General features: G+C 38.5%; 1 long non-coding RNA gene across 1 annotated transcript in view; it reads left to right on the top strand.

Moving 5' to 3' along the window:
* Nucleotides 1–4,811: 4,811 nt before the first annotated feature.
* The window catches only part of LOC113633549 (uncharacterized), a 34,464-nt gene continuing 14,170 nt past the window's right edge, over nt 4,812–25,105 (top strand). The window contains exons 1-2 of the long non-coding RNA XR_003438236.1: nt 4,812–5,362; nt 21,296–21,422. This is a non-coding gene — a long non-coding RNA (uncharacterized LOC113633549). The remainder of the gene's footprint in view (nt 5,363–21,295; nt 21,423–25,105) is intronic.

Raw genomic sequence — 25,105 nt, 5'->3', positions numbered from 1 at the left:
AGATCCACACTTATTGTGTAATAAGTCACACAAGGTCTTATTTTCTCACTGAAAGGAAGGCCTGAGATAGGGAGAGTTTGGCAGCAAAGTTATCAGCAATCAGGCTCCTTTTATGCCATCTCCAGTGGCGTATAAGATGGCTGCCAGGGCTCTGACCATCATAAATGAATTCCAGATAGGAAGCAAGAGGAAAAGGAGAAGAATGAAAAAGTTATTTCCCAGAAGTCACACTCAACAGAATCCACTTATATCTCATTGACCAGCTCTAACTGCAGAGGAGGCTGAGAAATGTCTTTTGGTTAGTACACTGCCTATGCAGAATGAAACCTCAGTTTTATTGGTAAGGATGAAGGGAAGAATGAAAATTATTTAGGCAGCTAACAGGCCCTGCCAGTGTATATAATTTTGTAATGATTTCCTGAGTTAGTGACTTAAAATTAATTAACCAGCCCTAATGGCATCAGAGAAGAGAGCATCTACTCTACAACCCATTCAAGTGGGATACTGGAAAGCTGTTTGGATTTGGTTTTTTTACTCATGTGGCATATAAAAGGTATAAAATCAGCTAAAATCTGAAAATATGAGACTTGAAGGTTGGTCAGAGTTTAATCGTGTGACATGACAGCCTGTTGGATGAACTCATAGAAGGGTAGAAAGAAAAAGAAAGTCTAGGACATCAGCTCAGATAATCATAGTTAAAGAAGAGTGAAGAATGTTAAAATAAAAAAATTAGAAAGGATAGAATATTATATCATGAAGATGAAGGGTGAAAAAAGTGGGTGATCAGCATCAAATGAGATAAACAGGTGAATGCGGACTAATTAAGCCTTTGGGTTTAATGGTAGTCACTGGAAATATTCAAAGGAATAGTTTTGGACCTCAGTATTTATCTTGGAGGCTTTCTTTAAATGTCTAGTGATCCTTGGCTTTCCATTCATAATTAAAGGGTAAGTTGATTGGACTATCTGTTTATGTGGGCATTTTATTAATTAAAGGACTTTACTGTCAACTTGGGGAGGGCGCTAAGGGACCTAACCATTTTGTTGAGGGTACTCCCAAAACATCACCTTGAGGTTATTTCCTCTGAGACCTCAAGATTTATTTAGAGAAAAATCTCCTTCATGGGGTGTACACACATGGCTATCAGTGCTCTGAGAGCAAAGAGTGGAAAGGGGCAGGGGTGGGTCTCACTATTCAGTACAGAGACTTTCATTTAGTCTGGTTTTTTGCTTGACATGAGGTCCTTGAATCTGGGTCTCCTCTGGTTCAAACTCTCTGCCAACTAATCCTCGTATTTCACAGAAATGACTAGGGGTGAGCTAGTAACTTGGCTACGTGTCCTAAGGATGGTGAACTAGACCTAGAAGTCTAACTACTTTGTACAGATTTTCAATCAATCCTCTGGTCTTTCCTTCCACACCTTCCCATTGATGAGGTACTTCCAGTTTATGAGGCTGTGGTACAATAAGACATATATTTGGTCTTTGTCCCCAGTTCCTGACACACAGCTCCTAAAACCTTTGGAATTTCCTGACTGATAGTATCTTTTGTTACTCAGAAGGTGCCCCTTTTGAGCACACATTTTATGCTAATGAGGTGACTTAGGGGAGAGCTCCTAGATGGCCTCAGGATGGGGCTGGTCACCAGAAAGACCAGGTGATTAGAGGGCTGGAACTTTCAGCCCCAACCACAGATTGCCAGGAAAGGGAGAGGGGGACTAGAGATTAAGCTCTATAAAAAATTCTTAAACAGGAGATTTGGTGAGCTCCTGGGTTAGTGAACACGTGGAGGTTCTGGGAGGGTGGTGCACAAAGAGAGGGCATGGAAACTCTGTGCCCCTTCTCCCTACCTTGCCATATGCATCTCTTCCATGTGGCTGTTACAGAGTGTATCCTTTCATAGTAAATCAACCAACGTAAGTAAATATTTCCCTGAGTTCTGGGAGCCATTCTAGCAAATTCTTGAACCTGAGGAAGGAGTCATGGGAAGGTCAATTTATAGCTGGTTGGTCAGAAGTAGAGGTCGCAACCTGGACTTGTAATTGGCACCTGAAGTGGGGGTAGTCTTGAGTCAGGGTTCTCCAGAGAAACTGAACCAATAGTATATAGATAGATATAAGAGGAGTTTTATGACAGGAATTGGCTCATATGGCTATGGAGGCCAAGAAGTCCCATACATTTCTTGTTGTGTGCAAGCTGGAAAAACAGGAAAGCTGGTGGTATAATTCAGCTTGATTCCAAATACCTGAGAACAAGGAGCACCACTGTGTGAGGGCAGAAGATAGACACCCCAGCTCAAGAAGAGAGAATCTGCCTTTCCTTTGCCTTTTTGTTCCACTGGGGTTCCCAACAGATTGGATGATGACCACCCACATCAGTGAGGGCAGATCTCTTCTCAGTCTGGTGAGTCAAACGCTAATTTCTTCCAGAAACACCCTCACAGACACATCCAGAAATAATGTTTTACCAGCTAACTGGGCATCCCTTAGGCTAGTCAAGTTGACACATAAAATGAGCCATAACATTTTAACCTCTGGGATCTGATGCTATCTCCAGGGGGACAGTGTCAGAATTCAGTTAAATGTGTAGGACATCTAGTCAGCGTCTGTCAAGAATTGGAGAACTGCTTGGTGTGAGATAAACCCCCACATACCTAGTGTCAGAAGTACTGAGAATAGAAGAGAAAAATAAAATTTCCCTTTACAGAGCCTTTCTGGAGTACTGAAGTATGAATTACAAGTTTCCCTCCCCCACTATCCGAAAGGAGAGCATTCCCATGAAACCTTTCCTAAACCGAAATGGTATAAAGCGAAGACACAATTACCTTGGGGACACATCTTGCTAACAGATGCACAAAATAAATCGAGATGCTCAAAGACACAGTTCAAAGCTATGGCAGCTTGATGCTGAGATGCTCTGTACAGCTCTTACAATAGAACACACTAACACCTCTCATTCTCTATTGTCTCTTCAGCACTCTTTGTCTTTGTGGGTTTTACATTTTCTCATTTCAGTGGGGTTTCACAGGGAAACAAAATAACACGTTTCACCTCTCAAATTAAATCAAAAGTCACTTTGTGGAATATGTTTCCAAAATTATGAACTTTAAAAATCAATGATGAAAAAAAAAAAAAAATCAATGATGGAGTTTTCAATTTCTTTGTTTTTTTCTGATTAGAAAAGTAATGCTTGCTCACTATGATAATCCAAATAATACAGAAATATCTAACAAAGAAAGTCTCTAATAGTCCTAACTCTAGACAAAGTCACAGGTTGGTTTCTATCAAATAAACTGTTTAGTGATTCTATGCTTATAAAACATATGATAGGAGAAAACATAAAGATATTAAAATATTAACAACAGTTAACTCTGGATAGTGGGATTAATGGATTTTCCCCTTCTTTTTGTTTATCTGTATTTTCTAATGTGCCCAAAGAAACATCTAATTTTTTTTTGGAACTTTTTTATTTAAAAAAACTTATAATGTTAAACTATAAGTATCTTCCTTAAAATATGTGTAATTATATACAAAGTCTTCTTTTTGCAGTTTTTTGAAATGAAAATTTTCACTTAAAACAATATTCCAAGAATAAAATAGTAAAAGGCTCTCATATCTACAAATTAAGAGAAATTTAAAATTATAATTAATAGTAGCCAACGAGTCAGTATAACCTACCATAAAGTTTCCATCACTTAGTTTTGTAACTCAGTTTTGTAATTTGTTTTAAGATAAACAGGTACTTAAGCCTGAAGAGTTTCACAGATGAGCACACTCTCAATTCTTCCTTTAAACGTCCTTCACCAGATCGTCTGGAAATCTGGAAGCCTTACTCATCTGCCAGGTCTCCCATGGAGGTATTACTCTCTCGAAACATTGTGATTCTTGTCCACTCTCTGGGGCTCCAAACGACTTTTACCAAAGCTACTCATTCATCACCATAAGTTAGATAATAGCCAAAGTGAACGGAATGAATTGTACAACGCCATTTACCGGCTGTTTTTAGTATTATAAAGACACAAATCAGTATTATAAAGACACAAATCAGGGAACCACTTTCCACAGGCAATTCACAAAGACTGCCTTAAAAGACCTCACGTCAACATTTCTACCCAAATATCCTACTGATACCCTAAACCCAATGGCCATTTATCTTGAATGACAGTCGTTCAAAAATTGGTTATCAACCCCCACCCCAAACACAAGCTTAGTCAGGTCTATCTAGTTCTCAGTAACCAGGACGGTGACCCTCACGAGTTAACGCGAGGGTGTGAGCCTGCTCATCTGCCGGGCCCCTCACCTGCTAATAGTCTACTCTCTCGTATCAGCTTCGCTGTATCAGTGCGGTCTAGCGGGTGGAGGCGGGGGGGGGGGGTTCGGGGCAGCGGGCCCCTCCACTCCCGCTTTCCCGCCCCGGTCTTCCCCGCCTTTCGCTACGCAGGCAGCGGCCCGCACCTGACCCGACCTTTTGGCCTGGGCCTCGCCTCTCCCTCCTCCTCTGCAGTTCCTCGCCTGCACTGGGCCAGGCCTCGGAGGAAAGCCTCGATTGACTCACGCGCCCGGCTAGTTACGCGTGTGAGAAAGATTAACCGCCTACATTCTCGAGGCCAGGCCTTCATAACTTCCCTCGCTCCGCCCAGTTCCCCAACTGGAGCACCCACACTGGCACCGGGGAGACCGGCAGGAGCGCGAGGACGCCTCTCCGCACGCGCGCCGCGCCGCCCCGCCCTTCCATCGGCCTGAGGAACCGGGGGCCAGTAAGAGCGTGCCTCGCCTCCGCGCCCGGCGCTCCGTCGCGCACCCTCCACCTTTCCGGGCGGCATTAGTACACAATAGTCGGCTCGCGGCATTTAAGCTTGCCGTGTTCCTGCAAGTTGTCACCCGTAGAAACAGCCTTCCCCGGGGCGGCCTCGAAGCTCCTGCGGAGTGACGGGAAGAGGCTGGTGGAGGGGAGGGGGAGACAAGGAAGACTTTAATTTTAAAGAAAGACTTTCGCCCTCGCGACCTCCCCCGCACTCATCTCAGGATAGAAACGCCCCTTGACTGAGCTAATGGTGTTGTGTTAAAGGAAAGAGATGGTTTTTCTTTTAAATGTAACAGTTTCTTCCTTCTGAGGTAACGCGGGGCCAGTGCGTACCCAGAATTCCCGAGGTCTCTCGTGGCGTGTTTCCGGTTATTGTGCTCTCGCGGCAGCGGCAGGGCGAGGCTCGGACGACCGGCGTCCGCTTCTCTCAGCCCCTGGTCTGGCGGGCTCGTCACCCGTTGCCCGTTTCTCTCAGCAAATTAACAGTTTCCTAGTATTTTGTGATTGTAAGAAGAACACTGCTTTTTAAAAAAATGCCTACTCCCTGCAACTGTCCAGTAGTAAGTACATAAACTTGTATGAAAGAAACTTAAACTCACCCACGATCTCGTCGCCCAGAAATAACCGTATTAACGTAGTGCTGTATAAACTTGGAGACTTTTCCATATATACACGTAAAGCTTTTTTTAAAATAGGAAAATGTGAGCATGTTATATTCTCCAAATAATGTCTCATACCTTTCCAGATAAAGTAGGCTACGTAATCATTTTTAATGGCTATGTGTATGTAATGGCATTTAATGGCTATATGGTTATAATATGTACAACCAACCCCTAAATTGTTGGACTTTTAGGGTATTTACAGTTTTTTACTTGTGCAAGCAAAACTAGATGAGTGTTCTTATACATAAACTGTACATATCCCTGATAATTTCCGTACTGTAAATTCATACAAATATAATTACTGGATCAAAGGGAATGCACATTTGTAAGATTCTAGATGTTGTTACCAGACTCTTCCCTTGAAAAGTATTGAATACTTTTCCACCAACATAGTGGCTAGTGAATGACAGCTGGGTCTTCCTCTCTTTGCCGGTCGAGTATTGTTAATCTTTGTGATCTTTGTCACCTTTTAAAAAAATCTTTTATCATCTTTATCGTCTTGTTCTAATTTGCATTTTGTTGACTAAGTGTAAAACTGAACATCTTCCGTATATTTATTGGGTCTGTTTCTGTGAATTGCCAGTTCATGATTTCTGCCTATTTGAAATAGTCACATTTTTTAAATTACAAGGGCTTTTTGTAAGTTAGGAATATTATTAACCTTTGTCTAAAACATAATCACAAGTATTTTTCAATTTTTCAATTTATCTTTAAATATAGCCTGTGGTGTTTATTTGCTGAAGGAAGTTTTTCTTTCCTTTGTTTTCTTTATATGGCTTCCACCCAATAAAACTTTTATTGGAAGAAAAAAAGGGACGTCTAGCAAAAAGAACATACGATGCCAGATGGACTAATACAATTAGCAAAGGATACAGTTCATCTCTAGGTTATTTGTATATTATCAGTTTCAGTTAAAATGCAAAAATATATATATACTTTATAGATCTCAAGAAAACAATACTAAAACTCACTTAAGAAAAAGTACATGGTTATAACTTTCAAAGAAAGTTATTTTAAAAGGGGAGAGAGAAGCAGAGTAGAGAATGGACTATCCTGACATGATGCGTGGGCTAAATAGAAAGACAGTAGGAGTACAAGAAAAGTACATGATAAGGTTATATAAAATGTTTACCATAAAATTATATATGTTCAGTTTTGTATTATGTAAAAACTGTTTATATAGAATTAATCAGAATCAGAACCCATAAATAGGTGCAAATGAGTAGTAAGTTTAAGGTGATGGGGTTCTTGTGAAGTTTTTCATTTTTAGGTAGGTCTTTTCCTTTATTTACATTTACAGCTTTAATGTCATGCTTAGCAGTGTATATTTTCTTCTAACGTTTTTAGGTATCTTCTTAAAAATATTTCAATAGTTAATCCTTCTGAAATTTGTTTAGGAGGAGGAAAGGAAGAATCTAGCTTAATATTTTTTTCCCTAAACGACTTGATGGTGCCCTATACCATTTATTGAATGCTCAGTCTTCCCTGTAGATTTGAAATTCTACCTTTATACAGTACTAAATTTCCATATGTACTTTATTTTCTATTCCATTGATTTATTTGTTATTGGATAATAATAATATTGTTTTAGTGTACTTTTAAATTATTTTTAAATTTCTGGTAGGGTAAATCCCTGCTTAGTGGTCTTCTTTTTTGGAGTATTTCTTTAAGAAGTGTCTTTTTGTAGAGAATGGACTTGAGGACACGGGGAGGGGGAAGGGTAAGCTGGGACGAAGTGAGAGAGTGGCATGGACATGTATACACTACCAAATGTAAAATAGATAGCCAGTGGGAAGCAGCTGCATAGCACAGGGAGAACAGCTTGGTGCTTTGTAACCACCTAGAGGGGAGGGATAGGGAGGGTGGGAGGGTGACGCAAGAGGGAGGAGATATGGGGATATATGTATACGTATAGCTGATTCACTTTGTTATACAGCAGAAACTAACACACCATTATAAAGCAAGATGTTAAAAAAAAGACGTTAAAAAAAAAGACACTGGGGTTTGTGTTAGTCATTATCCCTCTTATAAGCATAGAAAAAAGGGAATAATCAGAATCATTGACATAGGAAGAGCGGTGTTACTGGTGTTTTACCAAGAAAAAAAGAAGTGTCTTTCAAAAATATATTTGATATATATAAAAGAAAATTTTGTCATATATGTACATTAAAAAACATAATGTGAAACAAACCACCAATGTAATATCTAGAACATAACCAATAACTTGCATCAGTCTCTGTGCTCTTCACATTCTACCTATGCTTTTCTCTCCATAGATATTTCTTCCATAGTAACTTTAAAATTATTTTATCAAATTAAGAGTTGTGATTTTGATTTGAATTGCATTAATTTTATAGACTAATTTAGGGGAAATGGGCATCTTTATAAAAGTAATAAAATACTTATGTGGTTTTTACTGAGTGCTTTATATGTGTTAATTCATTTAATCCATGCAACAACTCTATTATCATCACCCTCATTTTACAGATGAGGAAACTGAAGCATAAAGAGATTGAATAACTTGTTGAAGGTCAAGCAGCTAATAAGTTGGCAAAGTCAAACTCAGGCAGTTTGGTCCCAGAGCCTGTGCTCTTAACCTCTGTATTGTATTTCATCTCCACAGTGTGGAATCTGCTCATCTATAATGGACATGTCATTCAATTTGCCTGCACCACTCACTCATGTTCCAGTCTGCATCCTTATCCCATGTTAGTAAGCAGATAGCCACTTAACCCTCTCCCTTCCCCTGCCATAGCTGCTTGGACCAGGAGTAGGTGGATAACGGATTCAAACTGGTCCAATCAGATTCTCTCTCAAGAAATTTGCAGTCAGTCTTACCTGGGCTCTTGACCTAGAAAGTGACGACACAAGGGTAAGGCAGGGAGAGACGTTTGACCCACGTGCAGGTAGTACAGAGAAAGCAGGCCTGCAGAGAGCAGCAGATGCACAGAGAGCAGCAGAGTTAGGAAGCCCTGTGGTCCCCAGAGAGGGTAGTGGGGTAGTTGCCTGGCGTTCTGGGGCTTTCCAGGTCCTGGTTTGCCCTACTAAGGTCTTACTGTCCTTTCTGCTTCTGGGGACCTACACAAGTTACCTCTCTTCAAATAAACTTCTCTTTCAGTTTAAAGTCACCTGATTCCTCTTCCTTTTGAAACCAAATATGCAGTCTAGAAATATGTGGTCCTCTATTTACCCAAGTTTTCTTTTAATGTTTCCCAGTGGCATTTTCTTCATAGATCCTGTACAGTTCTTGTTCAGTTCATTCCTAAATATATCTTAGGTGTTTTTTGCTCTTTACAGTGATAATATCTGTTACTGTTGTCCGCTTTACATTTTAATCTACAAAAATTCTACTTTCATCAGTTGAGTCTGCCAAATGTCAGTGGCTTGTAAGTGTGACATTAGCCTTTCAGATGTGTTTCAAAATGATATGTTTCCACTAGACATTTTTTTTAGTTCTATACTTTCAGTTGTTCTGGTGATGATTCATGTGAGGAGGATGATGATTCATCTGATGGGAGTGAGCCACAGGATCCCGAAGAAGTATAGAATTTCCTTAATTTAAAAAGAAAGTATCATATATGAATAGAAGCAGTGAGTTTCCAACAGTATTTACCTAATGTTAAAACAGATAAAATGAAGAAAGCTTTTTTTGGGGGGCCACACCGTGCGGCTTGTGGGATTTTAGTTCCCTGACCAGGGATTGAACCTAGGCCCACAGCAGTGAGAGCACAGAGTCCTAGCTACTGGACCGCCAGGGAATTCCCAAAAGCTATTTTCATTAAGACCAGTTTTTCAGATACAAAATGAGAAAACAATAGGGGGCATTATTTAGATAAATATTTCAAATACAGTAGACAAAAATACAGGGATTAGAGAAATTGATATCTCAATACAGGCACATAATCCTTCATCCAAACCCTTTGGGCCAAATGTGTTTCAGAATTCAGAATTGTTGGGATTTTAGACAGGAATATAATGCATATACCATATTTTCTATAACACCTCAGTCGGGTCTGGAGTAGCATCTTAGAATCAAACATATTAATATTCATGCCACAAAAATGCATTAGTATTAACACTAATTTGGATAAAGCCCTATAACATAAAATAACTACATATCTGTTTGGGTCAGATTTTGCTGCTAAATGAATTTGCCTTAAACTTGTGAAAAATTTTACGTTTCTAGAGCTTTTTTGGAATTTGGAATTTTAGATAATGGTTTATAGACCTGTGCAAGCAAGTATGTTCTGATTTCAACATCTGGCCAGCTCTGGGGTTCAATTAAAGCGTTCTTTGAAGTCCTGGCTATGTTAGATAGTCTTGTGGTTTGGGGTGTTTAGTCTGAAGGGAAGAGAGTTCACTTTTAGAAGAACAAAATACAGACTTTGAAGTAATTATTGAAAAAGTAATGGGTAAAGTATCTTAACTTGAATTCTTGACCTTTGTCATCAGTCATTTCAGTGTGAGGTGTTCTGGTTGAAAAGAATTGTAATAAACAATAACACTTCCTAGAAAATCTTAACATTAAAAATTGCCTTATTTATCCTTAAGCCTATTGATGAAGGGATCCTTGGTGTGTTTTCATCCTTTATTTTTAGCCCATAGAAGCACTGCCTTCTAAATAACATATGACTGTAAAAATATTGTTTCAGTTGAGTCTTTTAAGGTATCAAAATTAAGGAACCTATTCAGTCATTATATACATTGAGTGCCTACTCTGTCAGACTGTGCTAAGTGCTGAGGATATAGTCTGGTGGGAGAGAGACACACATAAATAGGACATTATAATATCCTGTGATAAGTGATGGGATAGGGTAAGTACAGTGTGCCGTGGAACACCATGTTCTGGGGTGAGGGAAGGACTGAAGGTTAAGTAAGAAATTAGGCAAGTGAAATGGGAAGGGAAATAAAAAAATGTTCTAACACAATGATTTTCTAAGTATGGTTCATGGACCAGCAGCATCAGCATCACCTGGGAATTTGTCAGAAATGCAGATTCTCAGGACTTATCCCAGACCTACTGAATTTAAAACTCTGAGAGTGGAGCCTAGCAATCTGTTTGTTTTGTTTTTAAGGGTTATTTTATTTTGTTTTGTTTCGTTTTTGGCTGCGCCAAGCGGCCTGTGGGATCTTAGTTCCCTGACCAGGGATAGAACCCGTGCCCCCCCTGCAGTGGGGAGCACAGAGTCTTAACCACTAGACCACCAGGGAAGTCCCTAGCAATCTGTTTTAATAAGCCTGATCAGCCGGGTGATTCTGATGCACACTAAAGTTTGAGAACCACAGTTCTAAACAGCAAAAGTGGAAAAAACAACAACACATCAGAGCACATAGGCAATCTGCTATAAATGGCAAGATGTTTAGTGTAACTGAATGGCGTTATTCACTATTTAGTGTATCTGGATGGGAGTGGTGTGCCAGGGTGGAGGAGCCATGGAAATGAAAGATGAGGTTGGAAAGGTAAGCATGCTTCATTTAGGATCTTATAGGTCATGTTAAAGAGTTTGGACTTTATTTATTCAACAGATGTTTATGCCTACATCATAAGTACAGTATACAAAGTAGATTCCCTGCTCTCGGGGAACTTATCCTAATAAGCAAATAAATATGTATGTATATATGTCAGGTGATAAAAGATGCCATTACAAAACAACTTGGATGCATCTCCAGGGACTTATGCTAAGTGGAAAAGGCCAATCCCAAAAGGTTAATACTGTATGACTACATTTATATAACATTCTTGAAATAACAAAACTATAGAAACGGAGAACAGATTAGTGGTTGTCAGGGGTTAAGGAGGGAGTAGAGGCTAGAGGGTGGTTGGTGTGGCTGTAAAAGGGCACCATGAATCCCTGAGGTGATAGAACTGTGGAAATGTTCTGTATCTTGGCTGTATCAGTGTCAGTATCCTAGTTGCACTATTGCACTGTAGTTTTTGTAAAATGTGACCATTAGGGGAAACTGAGTAAAGCATAAACAAGATATCTCTGTATTATTTCTTGCAAGTGCATATGAATCTACAATTATTTCAAAATAAAAAGGTGTTAAGAATAATAAATCAGGGTAGGGTATCGAGAGAGATGAGGGGACTTATTTTATACAGGATAGTTAGGAAAGGCCTAGGTAACAAAGAAGGTAGAGCATTACGTAGGAATATTTGTAGAACATTAGAAGTCCAAAGGCCCTGAGATAGAGTGTGCTTGGTGTCTGTGAGGAGCAGCAAGGACACTATTGTGGATACTGTGGGTTCAGCAAGAGGGAGAGCAGTAGGAAATGAGATCAGAGAGTTGGTAGAGGTGGTGTTGGTGGTGGAAACATCATAGGGGGCTTATAGGTCACAATTAAAGACTTCATTTTGAGTAAAATGGGAAGCCATAGGAAAGTTTTAAGCAGAAAAAGTAACAATCTAACTTACATTTTAAATGCATTGCTTCACAAGATAAAAAACTGACCAAGTGAAGGGGACATGAGATGCTAGAGGTTTGGACTAAGTTGGCAGAGCAGAAGGTAATGAGAAGTAGTGTGACTGGTAGTGTGAATAAGTTTACAGCTGACTAGATGTTCTGATGGACTGGATGTGGGGTGTGAGAGAAGGAGAGGAGTCAAGAATGATTCCAGGGTTTGGGCCTGAGCAAGTGGAAGAATGGTGCTACTACTTTTATGAAATGGAGAAGATGAAGGAAGAGCGATAGGGTACAAGATTAGCAGTTTAGTTTGGGGCTTGTTGAGATGCCTGTAGACATCCAAATGGAGATGTCAGTAGCCTGTTGGATATGTATACCTGTCTGCAGTTTGTGTAGGAGTTGGGCTAGGTGTATGAATTTGTGAGGCAATAGCATGTAAATAACATTTAAAGTCATGGACTGGATGAGAACTCCAATGAGTGAGTGTATGTAGATAATGAAGAGGTCTATACAAGGAGTCCTAGACACTCCAATTTTTAGAGGTTAGGAAGATAAAGGAGAACTCAACAAAGAATGCAGAATGCAGAGAAAGAATGGCCATTGAGGGAGGAGGAGAACCAAGGAGGGAGGTGTCTTGGAGATCTAGTGAAAAAACTGTTTCAGGAAGAAGAAACCAACCAATAAGTCATATGCTACTGATAGGTGGAATGAGATAACAGCTGAGATTTGTCCTTGAGATTTAACTGCATGGAGGTCATTGGTGATTCTGATAAGCACAGTTTTGATGACACAGTGGGAGGAAGACCTGATTGAAGTAGGCTCAAGAGAGAAAGGAGAGTCAGTGGAAATTAAGTAGACAATTCTTTGGAAGAGCTTTGATCAGGGAAGAGGAAGTGCAAAGAGAAGAGTCAGTAGCTCTTGCCTAAGAACAACGGGGAGTCCATGAAGAACTCTTGGTGTCTACCCTTTCAAGGACAGTTTAAAATACTTGACACGACTGCTTTGTTAATGTGTCTTCATTAGCTATTACATGCCAGAAAGAATGATTATGTTAGCTAACATTTAAATTTTGTGTCCTGTGGAACAATGTCATTGAAAGTGAATAAATAACTCAACTATTTAAAGAATATTTGATATCAGATTTTGATTGTCTGTTTTAAGTAATAAGAGATTTGTTCTATGCCTTTGTGTGTATATACATGTGTGTATATACACATGTATATGTGCATGTGTGTATGTATATATACAGTTGACCTTTGAACAACTTGGGATTGAATTGTGAGGGCCATTTATACACATATTTTTTCCATAAATATATTGGAAAAAGTTTTTGAGATTTGTGACAATCTAAAATAACTCGCAAACTGAGTAGCCTAGAAATACCAAAAAATAAAAAAAAGAAGAAGTTAGGTATGTCATGAATGCATAAAATGTATGCAGATACTAGTCTACTTTATCATTTACTACCATAAAATATACACAGATCTATTATAAAAAGTTAAAATTTATCAAAACACACTTACAGACCATACATGGCACCATTCCCAGTCAAGAAAAAGGTAAACAAACATAAAGATTTAAATCATATTTACATTTAAATCATATTTAAATCAGTATTAAATCATAACTGCATAAAATTAACTGTTGCACATAGTATACTACTGTAATAATTTCGTAGCCACCTCCTGCTGCTATAATGATAAACTCAAGTGTTGCGTGTTATGAGTACAGTGCTGTGTGACGCTAATCATCTCCATGTGAGCACTTGTCTCCCTAGTAAATTGCATATTGCAGTAAAAAGTGATCTCTCATGGTTTTCAAGTATTTTTCATCGTGTTTAGTGCAATGCCATAAACTTTGAATAACACCAGGGACCCATATGAAGTGCTGCTAGTGATCCTGGAAATTCTCCCAAGAAGCAAAGTTATGACATTACAAGAAAAAACTGAATTGCTTGATATGCAGCATAGATTGAGGTCTGCAACTGTGGTTACCCACCATTTCAAGATAAATAAATCCAGAGTAAAGACCGTTGTTAAAAACAAAAAGGAAAATCATGAAAACTTGTAGCTGGTGCAAAACTTTGCACTTTTGGTGAAATACCTTCTTATCTCATATTGAAAATGCAGCTTTTATGTGGATGCAGGATTGCTATAAGAAAGGGATACCTATAGACTCTAATATGATTCAAGAGAAAAACAAAGCCATATGACAACTTAAAGCAAAAGGAAGGTAAAGGATCTAAAGCTGGAGAAGTTAATGCCAGCAAAGGATGGTCTGATAATTTTAAAAAGAAGTTTGGCTTTAAAATGTCAAGATAACAGGAGAAGAAGCTCCTGCTCACCAAGAGGCAGCAGAAAAGTTCCCAGATCCCATTAAGAGAATCATTGAGGAGAAAGGATATCTGTCTGAACAGGTTTTTAATGCACACAAAAGTGCCCTATTCTGGGAGGAAAAATGCCACAAAGGATATTTATTAGTAAGGAAGAGAAGCAAGCATTTAAGGCAGGAATAGGCTAACTCTAGTGTTTTGTGCAAATACAGTCAGGTTTATGATCAGGACTGCCCTTATCTATAAGGCTGCTAACTCCTGAGCTTTGAAGGGAAAAGATAAACACCAGATGCCAGTCTTTTGGTTTTACAGCTAGAAGGCCTAGACAACCAGAACCATTTTTCTGGATTGGTTCTGTCAATGCTTTGTCTCTAAAGTCAGGAAGTACCTTGCTGGTAAGTGATTGCCTTTTAAATTTCTTTTAATATTGGACAATGTCTTTGGCCACTTCGAACCCCATGAGTTCAACACCAAATGTGTCGAAGTGACCACTTGCCCCCAAACGCAACGTCTCTAATTCAGCCTCTAGATCAGGGGTCATAAGGACCTTTAAACCTCATTGCACATGGTACTTTATGGAAAGGATTGTCAATGCTATGGAAGAGAACCCCAAGAGAGAGAACATCATGAAAGTCTGGAAGGATTACACCATTGAATATGCCATCACAGTTATAGAAAAACCCATGAAAGCCATCAAGCCTGAAACGATGAATTCCTGCTGGAGAAAACTGTGTCCAGATGTTGTGCATTACTTCACAGAATTTACAACAGAGCCAATCAAGGAGATCATGAAAGAGATTATGGATATACAGTAAAAAAGGTGGGGATGGAGGGTGAAGAGTTTCAAGATACGGATCTTGGAGAAACCTAAGAGCTAACAGACACCACACCAGAGGAATTAACAGAAGATGACTTGGTGGAGAAGAGTGCTTCCGAACCAGGGCCAGGAAATGAGGAAGAAGACGTAGAAGAAGCAGTGGCAGAAACAATTGACAGTAGACAATCTGGCAGAAGGTTTCTGATTATTCAAGACTACTTTTGACTTCTTTTATAACCTAGGCCCTTCTGTGATATGGGCACTGAAACTAAAGCAAATGGTGTTTGCTACCATATAAAAACAATTTTAGAGAAATGAAAAAGCAAAAAAGTCATTCAGAAATTACAATGTATTTCCTTCAAATTACACCAAGTGTGCCTGCCTCTCTTGCCTCCCCTTCCATCTCCTCCACCTCGGCCACCCAAGACAGCAAGACCAACCCCTCCTCTTCCTCCTCAGTGTGGAGACATGAGGATTAACTGAAATAATGTACATGAGGGGTTTATTACAGAGCAATAACAAAAAGTACATCTGATTTGATTTTTTTAAAGCAAAACTATTAATTCTTTTGCAACTAACTAGTTCACATCTAATGCTTCCATATATTTACATATATATATTCCCCCAAACCCTTTAATGTAGATTTACATGAAAATATTCCTTGGTTCCAGAAAGAAATATAGAAGTGAAATCAGCTTTAATAATTGTTTCCCAATTTAGAACATTATGTGGGCTGGAATTCTGCTTTTAATGGACTAATCTCTTAAAATGTACAGATGTAAAACCTAGAGATGGGGGAGGGGACAATCCTATAAGACAGGAGATTTGGACATTTCTGCTGTGTGGTCTGAATAGTATATAACCAGTTTTCAGAGAAAATAGTTATATGTAACATTTACCAAGAATTTACTGTCAAACTACCAGGCTCTGGTGCAGAGAGGTAACCTGACCAAAGCTCTGTAGTTTGTAAGTGAGAGAGGTGGGATTTGAACCCAGGCAGTCTGCCTCGGGAGCCCAGGAACTTCACCACCACCCTCACAGATAAAGAGAAAGAAATTGACACAACAAATTGCAAGAATACCGCTTAAATTTGCCTAAGCAGAAAGCAAAAATGGAAGTTATTATAAAGATACAGCATACCTGGTTACCTCCCAGAATCCAAGGGCAAGGTATCTGGAAGGACTGTGAACTGGTGATTCATCAGGAAGCAGGCAAGATGTCTCATTACCAAATGGCAGACTTTATACGGAGTCTGCAGTATAAGTTTGGGGCTTCTACAAATAAAATATTTTATCTTCAATTATGTTCTTTTCCATAAATGTACAATAGCACACAATATGGATGAATAACATACAAAATCACAAACTTTCTTCAAGTATAAGAGAAGCAGCACCAGCCTAGGAGTCTGAAGATTTGGTTTTTGTTCACACATAAAGTTGACGGAAGCTTTTGGGAGTGATGGATATGCTTGATAATGTTTAATATCTTGGTGGCGGTGTTGGTTTCACAGATGTATACATATGTCAAAAGTTAACATGCAGTTTATTGTAAATCATTTATACCTCAGTAAAGCTGTTTAATCTTTTATTTTAATTGAAGTATAGTTGAGTTACAATGTTGTGTTAGTTTCTGGTGTACAGCAAAGTGATTCAGTTATACATATATGTACATATTCTTTTTCCTTTTCTTTTCCATTATGGTTTATTACAGGATATTGAATATAGTTCCCTGTGCTATACAGTAGGACCTTGTTATTTACCTAATTTATATATAGTAGTTTGTATCTGCTAATTCCAAACTCCTAATTTATCCCTCCCCCACTGCCTTTCCCCTTTGCTAACCATAAGTTTATTTTCTATGTCTGAGAGTCTGTTTCTGTTTTGTAAAGAAGTTCATTTGTGTCATATTTTAGATTCCACATATAAGTGATATCATATGGTATTTGTCTTTCTCTTTCTGACTTACTTCACTTAGTATGATAATCTCTAGGTCCATCTATGTTGCTGTAAATGGCATTATTTAATTCTTTTTTATGGCTGAGCAGTATTCCATTATGTATGTATACCACATCTTCTTTATCCATTCATCTATCAATGGGCATTTAGATTGCTTCCATGTCTTGGCTATTGTAAATAGTGCTGCTATGAACATTGGGGTGTATGTACCTTTTTGAATTAGAGTTTTCTCCATATGTATGCCAAGGAGTGGGATTGCTGGATCATATGGCATTGATTTTTAGTTTTTTTAAGGAACTTTCATACTGTTTTCCATAGTAGCTGCACCAATTTACATTCCCACCAACAGTGTAGGAGGGTTCCCTTTTCTCCACACCTTCTCCAGCATTTGCTATTTGTAGACTTTTTAATGGTGGCCATTCTGACCAGTGTGAGATGGTATCTCATTGTAGTTTTGATTGGCATTTTTCTAATAATTAGCAATGTTGAGTATCTTTTCATGTGCCTATTGGTCATCTGTGTGTTTTCTTTTTTTTTTTTTTTTGTATGTCTTCTTTGAAGAAAAGTCTATTTAGGTCTTCTGCCCATTTTTTGATTTTTTTTGTTGTTGTTGTTATTGAGTTTTATGAGCTGTTTGTGTATTTTGGAAATTAAGCCCTTGTCAGTCGCATCTTTTGCAAATATTTTCTCCCATTCTGTAGGTTGTCTTTTTGTTTGTTTTTTGTTTGTTTCCTTTTCTGTGTGAAAGCTTATAAGTTTGATTCGGTCCTATTTGCTTATTTTTGCTTTTATTTCTATTGCCTTGGGGGACTGACCTAACAAAACATTGGTGTGATTTATGTCAGATAATGTATTGCCTATGTTCTCTTCTAGGAGTTTTATGGTGTCATGTCTTGTATTTAAGCCTTTAAGTCATTTTGAGTTTATTTTTGTGTGTGGTGTGAGGGTGTGAGGGCAGCCACATGTAAATCAACTTTATTGATTTACATGTGGCTACCCAGCTTTCTCTGCTGAAGAGACTGTCTTTTCTCCATTGTATAGCCTTGCCTCCTTTGTCAAAGATTAATTGACCATAGGTGTGTGGTTTATTTCTGGGCTCTCTGTTCTATTCCATGGATCCATATTTCTGTTTTTGTGCCAATACCACACTATTTTGATTACTGTAGCTTTGTAGTATTGTTTGAAGTCTGGGAGGGTTATGCCTCCTGCTTTGTTCTTTTTCCTCAAGATTGCTTTGGCAATTCTGTGTCTTTCAAGGCTCCATATAAATTTTTGAGTTATTTGTTCTAATTCTGTGAAAAATGTCATGGGTAATTTGATAGGGATCACATTAAATCTGTGGATTGCTTTGGGTAGTATGGCCATTTTAACAATATTAATTTTTCCAATCCAAAAGCATGGGATATCTTTCCATTTCTTTGCATCATCTTCAGTTTCCTTTATCAATGTTTTATAGTTCTTTCATCTCCTTGGTCAGGTTTGTTCTTAAGTTTGTTTGTTTTTTTTTATGTGATTTTAAAAGGGATTGTTTTTTTCTTTCCCTTTCTGATATTTCATTGCTAGTGTAAAGAAATGCAACAGATTTCTGTATGTTAATCTTGAATCCTGCTACCTTGCTGAATTTGTTTATCAGTTCTAGTAGCTTTTGTGTGGAGTCTTTAGGGTTTTCTATACATAGTATCATGTCATTTGCATATAATGACAGTTTACCTCTTCCAATTTGGATACGTTTTATTTCTTCTTGTCTGATTGCTATGGCTAGGACTTCCAATACTATGTTGAATAAAAGTGGTGAGAGTGGGCATCCTTTCTTTGTTCCATATTTTAGTGGAAGCCTTTTCAACTTTTCACTGTTCAGTATTATGTTGTCATATATAGCTTAAAAAGCTGTTTAAAATGTTTATGGAGTGACCAGAATGTCATCTGTTAAGAACTAAAGCTAAAAGAAGATGCAAATTATGTTTAGTGCAGACTCAACATAGAAAATGAGTAGTAAATCTCTAACAAAGTACCCAGCTCATAATAAATGCCCATCACAATAGTTTTTGAATGTATAAATGAATGAATAAATTTGAATGTATTGCCATATGTCCCATATAGGTCCTTTGAAATGACTTGTATATCAACCAGTAATTTTTTTTTTCATCTCACCTGATTCTATCTCATTTAAACTTAAAAGTCCTGGCCAAGGATCCAGCAAGTGAAATAATTTCCTTTAATAAAGACTTAAGTTTACTTTCTATGTATTTCCTTAAAGAACCTCTGGCACATATATTAATAGCAGATCTTATAAGCTCTGCAAAGTGGCATTGTTATGGAATACTTAGATGAGTGGATTCTCTTTAATCTAAATAATATTGAAAACATTTACATAACTATAAACTTTAGTATTAGAAAGAAGCCCACGGTGATTGAACACATACTACTTCCCTAAATTATTATCTCCATTAATCCTCACAATATTAGTTGAAAGAGGTATTACCCTCTTTACTGCTGCAGGAACTGAGGGTCTGGGAAGTTAAGTAAATTGCTCAAGGATAAATAGTAGGTAGTAGAGTGAAGATTCAAATCCAAGTCTTTGGATTCCATGAAGAGGGTTCTGTCTCCTTGTGCTTGCCAAGTCCCAGGCATTAGAAGTAAAAGGAAATACAAAGATGAGTAAGGCATAGTCCCTGCCCTCTAGAAGCTTAGAAGCCAACTGGTCAGTTAGAAACGTAAGTGGATAGTTGAAATAAGTTCTAACTTCTTTGTGTACTGGAGAGTTATCCAGTCTCCTGGAGTAGCTGCAGCTTAAGGTGGACATCACATCCCAGGTCTCTTTCTCAGTTTAGCATTATTTTATTTTATAGTATTTATAAGTTTTAGTTTCTTTATGAAGATTAACTCATATAATTCTCATTTAACAATGCTATGAGAGGGCTTCCCTGGTGGCGCAGTGGTTGAGAGTCCGCCTGCCAATGCAGGGGACATGTGTTCGTGCCCCGGTCCAGGAAAATCCCACATGCTGCGGAGCGGCTGGGCCCATGAACCATGGCCGCTGAGCCTGCGCGTCCGGAGCCTGTTGCTCCGCAACGGGAGAGGTCACAACAGTGAGAGGCCCGCGTACCGCAAAAAAAACCCCAAAAAAACAAAAACCCCCACAATGCTATGAGGTAGTCACTATTATATCCCCATTTTACAGATGTGAAAATAAGGTACAGGTAAGTTAAATAACTTATCCAAAGTCACACAACTAGTAAGTGGCAATGCTAGGATTTAAATCCAAGCAGTCTGGCTCAAGAGTCTATATTTCAGCCACTAGATTATGTTGCCTCTAAACCTTTCTAGACTCAGAAAAATTAACATTAGCATCCACCAAAGTGATCTGATTCTAGGACATTGACCCATTAGGTGCCATCTTATTGCTTAACAATGAACAATATAACTGTCAAGTAGACTGGATACACTTGTTTGTTTATTACGCTCTCTCTAGGCAATTCTACCTAAGAAGGCAATTTATAATCAAAGGCTTGTTGGTGTGCTTGGAATTAGATCAAGGGGAATTACTGGCTGATCTTAAGGATCTTCTGATTCCATTTTCACTATAAGGTTATATCTGTGGCAATCATCTCCCTGGGCAATACTGAAGGCATACTGCTTTTGAGACTCTTTCTAAACTTAGGATGATGACCAATCCTCCTCAAAGTTTGAAATACTCTTTAGACATTTGTGTTAGTCAAAATCCCTCTATTTTTAAGTGTGGAGAGTCCCAACTCAAATAAACTTTAGCACAAATGGGAATTTTTTGACTCATGTCCCTGGAAAATGAAGAGGTGGATGTGGCTTCTCATATTTTCTCTCAAATGAAATCATCCTCCAGATTTCTTTTTCTATCTGTGTCCCTCACCCTCCACAACTCTTGGCTTTGCTTACCTCTGTGTGTTGACCTTATTCATTCCTACAGAAAGATACTTATTGGGCCATGCTGGGTCACCTATTCTGTTTTCGATCAATCAATATAGTCAAGAGAATGAGATACTCTTGTTTGGTTGGGTTTGGTTCACTTGTCCATCTGTGTGGCCTTGGGGTTTGAGTTTGCTTGATAATCTCACCAGGGGAACAAGTTGGAGGGAAGGAGGATACATTCCTCAAAGGAAGTAAGGATGATGTACAGACAAAAACAATAGGATCAGTAAACCGTATTGTAGCCTAAGATAAGAGAAAAAAATAGTTAAAACTAATTCTATCCTTGTTTAAAATCTTGATGGGTTCATCATGGATTTTTTGCCTTAATTTTGATTTTTAAAATATTGCATTAAATATTATTTATCTTGATTTTTTCAGTTTTTTGGCATCCCTTAAATTTTACATTAAGGGCAGATGTCTCACTCGCCAGGCTTCCTCACCCTAGACCTGGTCCTACCATGAAGAGTCAACTTACTTCACAGATTAACATGGTGTCTGACTCAAAGTAAGTGCTCAATAAATGTTTGCAAAATGAATAGATTTATGAATAAATTGAAAAGTTTAGTCACTGAGATGTATGATAAAGCTACTGTCAATTCTATCATTTTTTAATATACAAAAGTACACATTTTATAAACTTATGTTAAGCAAACATAAGAGACTGAATGATAATCAGAATGCCGTTTTAAAAGTTTGCAGTTAGAAATGTGAGACAGTAAACTTCTTGGAGGGAGGGGTAGAAGAGTAGAAAGGTTACTAATGTTTGTTGCGACCTTATACTGTGGATGTACTATCCACTATGTGAGGCATTTTGGATGTGTCATTACATTTAATACAAGTCTATGAGGTTGATATTTTTGTGTTGTTTAAATAAGGAAACTAAAGCTCAGACAGACTTGCTCTATAACTGATAAGTGACAGAGAAAGGATTTTTTAAAATAAATTTATTTATTTTATTTTTATTATTTATTTTTGGCTGCATTGGGTCTTCGTTGCTGCACGCGGGCTTTCTCTAGTTGCAGCGAGCGAGGGCTGCTCTTCATTGCGGTGCGTGGGTTTCTCATTGCGGTGGCTTCTTTTGTTGCGGTGCATGGGCTTCAGTAATTGCAGCACGCGGGCTCAGTAGTTGTGGCGCACAGGCTTAGTTGCTCCACGGCGTGTGGGATCTTCCCGGGTCCCCTGCATTGGCAGGTGGATTCTTAACCACTGCGCCACCAGGGAAGCCCAGCAAAAGGATTTTAATCAAGGTCTTTCTGTCTAAAACACCCTTATTCTGGCTGCTGTGTTTGTTGGAGGCAAGGTAAGCTAGAGGGGAAGAAAAAGAGAAAAATATAGTGGTATCTGTCCACAGTGTCAAGCTCATGTCTTATACATAAGCACTAAGATATAATTATGAAACAAATGTGTAATAAATAAAATAACTCGCAATTGGTCTAGATAAATTAGTTATCTTGGCTAACTAAGGCATTATTCCCTTCTGAATTCTACTTTTTTTTCATTTAAACACAGAAAAGAAATAACTTGTCTCTTCTCCACACTCCCCAAAGCTAAAAGTAATTCACAATTATGGATAGTGGTCTGAGAACATTCGACACCCACCTCTCACCTAAAATCCAGAAAGAGGCGTGTGTATGTGTGTGTGTAACACACAAAATATGTACATGCATTCATTCTTTCATGCATTCAAAATATACAGTATTTATTGGATACTTACTATTTCCGTGGGACTGTTTTACATTTCTACATGCTACACACACACACACACACACACACACACCCCTGTGTGTGTGTGTGCATATCAACTTGTAATAGCCTGGAAAAACGAGAAAGAACTTTATCAGAAACATTGAGAAGTTCCTAAGAGATCTAAGACGGAATCAGATATATCTAGGAACAAAAATAAATAAAACCACAGGGACTTCGTTGGTGGTCCAGTGGCTAAGACTCTGCACTCCCAATGCCAGGGGCCCGGGTTCAAATCCTGGTCAGGGAACTAGATCGCACATGCTGTGACTAAGAGTTCACATGCCGCAGCTAAAAGATCCTGCATGCTGCAATGAAGGTCCCGCATGCTACAATGAAGGTCCCGCGTGCCACAACTAAGACCCAGCACAGCCAAATAAATAAATACTAAAAAAAAAAAAAAAAAAAAACACAGTCCAAAAACTTCAGGAGAAGACGGTTATACAGATAGGACTTTGGTATCATACCAACTCCAGACTCAATGGATAAAACAAGCGAGATGGACAAGCCCTGGACGTTCATAAAAGTTATTAACTGAGGGGACGTAAAAGAAGTAACTAGGCTGGTTGACCACCAACTGTCTCCCACTCCTCCACTAAACAGCAAGTGGTAGCAATGCTTATTCATTGGTTAAAAAAGAATTGTGGACACTGAAGCCAGAGAGAGAGGGCCATGCTGCCTCAGCTAGCTCCTGACCACCGAGAGCTCCTGACCTCAGAAAAGAAGTCATTAAGACACTCTTCCTAGTAGCATATCCCTTCCCTTTAGTTAAGAAAAGGCAAGCTAGTATAACATATATTGAATTTATTGAGCAGGAAACTAAGGATTAACAGATACAAAGATAAACAGATATAAGAATCATCAAAATTTTGTAAAAAACCAGCCCCATATAAGAAAAGCACTGAACTCAACAAACAGAAGGACTAAACACTCAAGGAAAGCGGGTTTATAGATGATCTGTTAATAGAAGAGAGATAGTTGAAGAATAAATTGAGTGGAAGATAGAGGCTGAGGAACTTTTCCTTATTCATTTCAAAAGACAAAGAAAAGTTAATAGATCTAGAAGTTTCAATATTTATGTAATAGAGGCACTAGGAAGAGAGAAAGAGAGAATGCAGAGGAAAAAATAATGATAAAAGTGTATTTCTCAGAGTTTAAGAAAGATGCAAGTCTTTAAGTTGAAAATGTTAACCAAGATGAATGAAACAGAACCAACACTTAGACTCGTCATGGTGAAATTTTAGAACACTAGGGATAAAGATAAAGTCCTAAAGGCTTACAAAGGAATAAACAGGTTAAGCTCAAAGCAATGAGAATCCGTGTGGCATCAGATTCCTCACTGGCAACACTGCTGGAAGACAACATAACAATATCTTCTAAGATCTGAGGAAAAACGATACTGAGAAAAACTAGCTTTCAAGTGAGAGTACAAAATATTTTCGCATACCCAAAGATTCAGAAATTTTACCCCTCGCCCCCCAGACCTTCACTGAAATAATTATTTGGGGATGTACCCTAGCAAATGAACGATGAATCCAAGAAAAAGGAAGATGTAGGATTTAGGAACTAATGTGAGGGGGAGACTGGGTAGGCTTGAGGTACAGTGTATTCTGGATTACTACTAATGACCTTGTATCCTAGACCTCCAACACCACACCAAATAGGACCCATTCCAATTCTAGATGGTACTTAAGATTTTCATCACCAACAAGCTTCCCTTCAAAAAATATAATCAGAAATTTTTTTGGCCATAAGGGACTTTACCAACTCAGAACTAAACTCTGGAATATGGCTTTACTCTATTGTTTCTTATAGGGTTAGAGTTAAGAAAGTCACATTTGCTATGAAAATAATTACATATTATTTTATGCATCACCATATTTTGCCAATTGCAAAAGTTTGGATTAAAAGGTGGTTCTTTCTCATAGAGGCATATAAAGATGGGAACTGGTATAGCAAAATGTTCTGTGATGTCATACCCATCTGGGTTTGAATTATGACTCTGAGATTTGATCTTGAGAAATATATTTAGCCTCTCTGAACCTCAGTTTATTTACACATAAGGATAATCAGACCTACCTCTCAGGTTTGTATAAGGATTTAAGAAGTTAAAATACGTAAAGTAGCATGGTGTGCCAAGAGTTTCAACCCTGGTTGCATATTAAAATCCAGGGGGCTTTTAAAAACTATAGATGCTCAAGCCCCACCCCTAGAGATCTGGTTTCAGTTGGTTCCAGGTTGGTATATATATATATATATATATTTTTTTTTTTTTTTTTTTTTGGTACACGGGCCTCTCACTTTTTTGGCCTCTCCTGTTGCGGAGCACAGGCTCCAGACGTGCAGGCTTAGCAGCCATGGCTCACGGGCCTAGCCGCTCTGCGGCATGTGGGATCTTCCCAGACCGGGGCACGAACCCGTGTCCCCTGCATCGGCAGGCGGACT

The sequence above is a fragment of the Aethalodelphis obliquidens genome, unplaced genomic scaffold, assembly GCF_003676395.1.
Source record: "Aethalodelphis obliquidens isolate GAN/ISIS:26980383/991018 unplaced genomic scaffold, ASM367639v1 scaffold40, whole genome shotgun sequence".
Classification (NCBI taxonomy): Eukaryota; Metazoa; Chordata; class Mammalia; order Artiodactyla; family Delphinidae; genus Aethalodelphis; species Aethalodelphis obliquidens.
Note: the sequence above shows the minus strand (reverse complement) of the source record. Positions and strands in the feature narration are given on the sequence as shown.